Source organism: Vicia villosa, linkage group LG4 (assembly GCF_029867415.1).
Source record: "Vicia villosa cultivar HV-30 ecotype Madison, WI linkage group LG4, Vvil1.0, whole genome shotgun sequence".
NCBI classification, from domain to species: domain Eukaryota; kingdom Viridiplantae; phylum Streptophyta; class Magnoliopsida; order Fabales; family Fabaceae; genus Vicia; species Vicia villosa.
Window position 1 is genome coordinate 76404408 of NC_081183.1, and position 5897 is coordinate 76410304.

General features: G+C 33.8%; 1 pseudogene; it reads right to left on the reverse strand.

Annotated features, from left to right (window-relative positions):
• Nucleotides 1-3535: 3535 nt before the first annotated feature.
• LOC131597390 (phenylalanine ammonia-lyase 2-like) lies at nt 3536-4770 on the reverse strand (annotated as a pseudogene).
• Between the last annotated feature and the right edge of the window lie 1127 nt (nt 4771-5897).

The following is a 5897-nucleotide window of genomic DNA, read 5'->3' on the forward strand; positions in this document are numbered from 1 at the left end:
GGATTTTTCAGGTGGTTAAGGGTGCATCTCTCTCTTCCCAAAGATATTAGGCTTGGCTTGGAGTTTTTCATTTCTTTAGGTCCTAAATTTAAATTTAGGGGTAGGTTTATCATGATTTGGCATGTAGTGGTGTTAATTATATAATTTATTTGTAATTATAAGCTTCTAACTAATTCATCTACAACTGTGAAAAGATGCGGGGTACAATTATTTTCTTGGCGTGGAGTTGGTTTCGTAGTAAGTCCCTTGGGAACTCTGTATCCTTCATCAATTGGCTTCAAAACCCTATCATGTGTTTGAATCAATAGCGGGTTGAGATTCTTAGCCTGATTTCTAGTGTTTAGTGGTTTGTTGGTGTTTCCTTGAGATTTACGTCTGCTATTGGCAATTTTGGTGTATGAGCTCTAGCTTGATCCTTGTTGGATGGTTTCTCGTAGTGTGTGAGTGTGATATTGTGGGGTCTTTTTCGGTTTTTTGTGTGGCTACATGTAGTTCTTTAGTCTTGTTGCTTTTGTTATATTTCTTTTGTAATTTTATTCCATGTTGCTTGATGGCCTACAACTCCTTCTGCTAGTATAATCTTTTTGTACTCTATTGCAGAATTTCGACCATATTTAGTAATATATTATTTGGTCATTCACAAAAATTAATGAAAAGACAAATCAAGCGATATGGCCCAAATACATACTTTGATTCTTCCCAACACATGTGTCGAGCTAACGACGTTAAACGAACGATTATTGAGAGGAAACCCTATTTTATTTTCTTTTTATTTCTACATGATCTAGTTTATTAAGTCACTTTTGAGTAATTAAAAGTAATTGACGCTTGAAATGGTTTTGAGGCACCTATTTTTAAACAAAAATTCCTCCATAATTCGCTTAGCGGGCAACCATTCACCCAATAAAAGTGGGCTTAGAATTAAAAATTATAATTGTAATGCATTTTTCTAACTAGGGATAACTCAATGGAAAATGCCTCAAAAATTAAATTTTGTTATATGCTAGTCTTTTGCATATATTCACCTTAGCATGATAATACTGTTGGTATGTGGACATCCAAAATTTTGAGAGAAGTGATGACAACCACTCTTCTAGTCAATTTTACCACTTATTTGTTTGTTTTGTGTATTATTTAATTGTTTATTTGTTGTTTTAAAATTATGATTCCTTCTTAAGTTTTAATTTATATGCTTAGTTTCTATGTTCCTTAGCAAAGTTTAGTTTATTTGTTTTGATCTAATGATTTAAAATGAAGTTTCTAACATGGTTTAATTTGAGTGTTTAAAGACATGGTTCATGACGTAAGATACAAGATAGCATGATGTATAACATCTTTTGTCAAATATTTGATTTTAAGATTTATCTTAAGTTTATTTTTGGACACAAATCTGAATACAAATTTGTTTCCTTTTCAAAGTATACTTTTATTTATTTTATGAAACTGATTAACATTTAATTTTGATATGCAAATCCAACCTAGTGAAATTGTGTGGGTTTTCCATTATTTACTTTAAATGCGTGTGAAACTGTCACTACATGATATGGTTTTTATTTTGAATGAATTATTGATCTAATTGACTTGTTTGAATATAATGGAAATGATCAAGACATTGTTTGATAATTGAGAAACTCACCACTTAACTTTCCTAGAAAGGCAACACATGAGTGAGCTATCCATCGTACCCCCATTTGAGTTTAATGATAAAAATTTGTTCTTTACGTGTCAATATATAAACAACATTATTAATCTCTCATTTTAATTTCATCCATGGATAATTTTGACGAACATGTGGAAATATGTTTTGAGGGTTAAAATCGACATAATTGATCATTGATATTCATATAACCTTAATAATTGTTACACCTTATTTCAACACTCTCTATCGTTGATAGTTTTACTATTATACTTTCTTTTCTTTCTATTGTAAAAAACATTTTAAAAAGTAATTCCTTTTTTCTACTTGTTTTTAAAAAAATTTGGTATCCAACCTTGGAGCGACTAATTCAAGAGGGACCTATCCCACCGTTCACTAGCAGAGACCCGTTTAATGACAGAATAAAATTCTGTATAGATTGACCCAACACAAGAATTGATAACACCTTCCAATTACAAGATCACCTTGATTCCTTTTTTCTACTTAAAATAACAATCATTTTAAATACCTTCTATTTTTCATTCCATGTGGATTCGATCATTTTACTCACTCTAATATTATAGTTTTTGTTGGAAAAACCACAACAATATTTTTTAATTAAGTATTATTAAAGAAAATTAATAAGTAGTTGGTTCTTTTAATAAAAGAGGGGTGAGACTGTTAGGAAGCAAAATGCTAACCCTAACAAGAATTACAAAACTAAGAGAAATAAGTAAACAAACTAAGAAAATAGAATTAAAAGATAACTTTGATTTTTATTGATTGATTTTCACTCTCTCAATAAGAGTACATATATAGTGATAACAATAGTGGGTAGTAACATAAAGGCCCAAAGACTCAAAAACCAACTAAACCATATTTAAGATAAAAGCCCAACTAAAATAAACTCTTCTACTAACTTAAATATTAAATTGTCTAAAACTAACTCCATGATTCTATCATTACTCACCCCTTGAAAACAACCTTGTCCTCAAGGTTGTAAAATAATTGTTGAAAAAGTAATATGATCAATGACTTATGGCCCCAATATTGTTTCCCATGATTTTACTAAAGCATATTCCTGAGCATTAGGTAAGCAATGACTAATGTAACACTTCTATTTTGCCCTTCAAAGCAGTGGACTAAAATTTTCAGACCTTTTTGTTCAACACTGTCTATAAAATCACAAGCTTCATCAAGTACAATGCTGATGTTAAAATCTTCAATGTCACATAAAGAGAAATTTGTGTATTCAAATACATCAGGAAAGTGAGTTTCAGATGTGCTTCCTAAGTATTTTGCAACCAGTGCTCCACTCATGAAGAGACTGCTTGTAACAACACACAACGTCTCGGTACTTGTGGCACCATAAATCAATGCAATCCTTGTAAGAATATATTAAAGTCGGACCTTCGATTCGTATGCATCAACAACACTGTAATTATCACTACCCTCGAAAAATCCTGTATTGAAATTATTCTCATGGCATAACTTGACGGCATCATTTATAAGCATTTCATTCCAATGTTCCAAATCTTTACTAGATTCAACATCAACCTTGTCAAATTTACGAAAGTCACAGAGCTTAAATGTCAAACATAGATAACGATGTGGCTGCCCATTTCCTTCAGAGAACTTCCTATGCCAATTTCCTATGAACCTTGAAGTCAAGTCACTACAATCTTTATTACATGAAGACCGTGATTTTGAAGTAGTTCTCTGTGATTCTGAAACAACAAAATATGGATTGTTATTACTGACATGCCTCTCTATATTTGTTGGAGATGAACAACTAACACCACTGGCCAATGAAGGTGAATCAGGAACCAACAAGAAATACTGGCTAAGAGCTAGAGCTTCCAAAAGTTCAAAACACATCACTTCACCAACTTCATCACTCTAAGAATTTGTCGCTACTGCTCTATCTTTTTCTATAGCTTCTTTTATAACAGCTGCTTTCTCATTTAGAAAAGCATCAATCACTTCAATCTGCGTTCCAAGCCACTGAGGCAACATTCGAAGCACATACCTATCTTGTTTAAGCTTCTGAAGTGGACCAATTTCATGAACTTTATGTGCAGCCTTAATATAGTAATTCCATCTAAATTATGTTCCATTATAGCAGCAGCCTCAATTTGACAAAGATGGTGTTTCAACTTATGAGTGAGATGGTCACTGAATTCAGGTCTTCCTTGCATAACCTCAGTGAAAATTACCGACAAAACAATAAGTGAATTTGTCTAAAAAAGAACCAATGAAGCCAAACTTGATCCAACAGTGGTACCATTCACCAGGGCCAAACCTTCTTTAGGTTGCAACTCGAAAAAACCAGTTTTGGTTACAGCTATATGAAAAGTCTCTTTAGCATTGAGAATTTTTCCATCAGATCCAATAGGTTTTGTGTTCGGTATTCCAACTAAAAGGCCAACAACATATGATAAATGAACTAAGTTACCTGATGCATTGATCGTGCTTCTTAACAGAAGATACGGTGTTATGTTATGGTTCATAAATTTTGCTATTGCCTCCATGACTTCAAATATTATTCCTGAGTATCTTTGGTGCATTTTCTTGATTCTAACCAACATGGATGCTCTTGTTACTGTGTGAGGTAATGATTGAATTAATTCCGTTCCATTGACGAAAATTCTAGCATTCAAAGATCGAGGTTGTGTTGTCTTTTTGGATAGTGATTGTGACTTTATCTTGGATAGTCTTCCCAAATTCATGAGAAATTCTGTAATGCTTCCCCTGATAGTGCTTACAGAGTTAAAGCTTATAAAGCATGAAGAATGGTCCATATCCAAACTTGTAAATATGACGACGAAGTTGCGGTATAGACTAAAGAAACTGATTGTGTTGACCACTGTTAAAACCCTAATACCCGGATCATCAACAATATTGCAAAGGGGTTTCTTGGAAAGTTGCAGTGAAGAACTCAATGGAGAAAGTGTCCGAGCAAAGTAACATGAGAATTTGGCATCAAGATTTGCCTCTGTGATGGCGAACGCAGATGAATCATAAATTGTTAGATTCATGAAGGATGATGCCACGACCGTGATTTCGTCTGGAGGTTCTGGTGGGGGTATCTCATCATCGATTAGAACAGTAGGGTTGTTGAATTCTTTACGCATTGCTTCAGAGGAAATGGGTCGTGGGTAGGAACCCACGCAGGTTACGAATGTGTTAATGAGCAATGAGGAAGGAAATTGAGCAAATTAGGTTTTTGAATGCAAGAACCTGGTTGTTGTGGTGTTTCATTTTTAACAGTGTTGCCAAGATTTTCAAAATCGTGAGAAGCAATGTTGGAGGAATTTGGGATTGCAGGCAACCCATTGTCCCAATAATCCGCATCATGTTCCTCTTCCTCATCTTCTATTGGTAATATGGGTTGCTTATACGGTGGTTCTGTTTCGCCGTCATATAGATTGGGTTGCTCCGATGATTCTTCTAGGTTCTCTGCGGCAATACGACTTTGCTCGTACAAGAACGAGGATTCTTTAACAGTTTCTTCTTTGTTCTCCTCAACATAATCATTTGTTGAATAAAAGGATTCCGTTGATTCTGGTTCCTCTTCTTCATCATCCAGCGGTAAAATGGGTCTCCATTCCGGTTTGAAACGCCATAATAGTATTGTTGTAAAAGTATCCCAACTATATCTGCGATGAACACGAGACCACCATATCCACCATTTGAAAGCATAACCTCTCAATGCTCCAACAACTTTCAAAACCTTCAATGATTGGGGTGTTTCATGCTCCTTGAAAAAATTCTCAAAACAAAGAATCCACCAATAGGCATCTTCTTCCCCATCAAACAATAATATTGTCATGAATTTAAGCGGAAGCGAGATCGAAAATGAAAGCACCAATTGTTAGGAAGCAAAATGCTAACCCTAACAAGACTTACAAAAATAAGAGAAATAAGTAAACAAACTAAGAAAATAGAATTAAAAGATAACATTGATTTTCATTGATTGATTTTCACTCTCTCAATAAGAGTACATATATAGTGATAACAATAGTGGGTAGTAACATAAAGACCCAAAGACTCAAAAACCAACTAAACCATATTTAAGACAAAAGCCCAACTAAAATAAACTCTTCTACTAACTTAACTATTAAATTGTCTAAAACTAACTCCATGATTCTATCAGAGACACAAAAATCCATTGACCCCTCTTACTTTTTGCTTTGTTGGTGAGGTTTTGAGCAGAAATATTTTTTACTTATGATGGTTGATAGAGATTTATCTATGATCA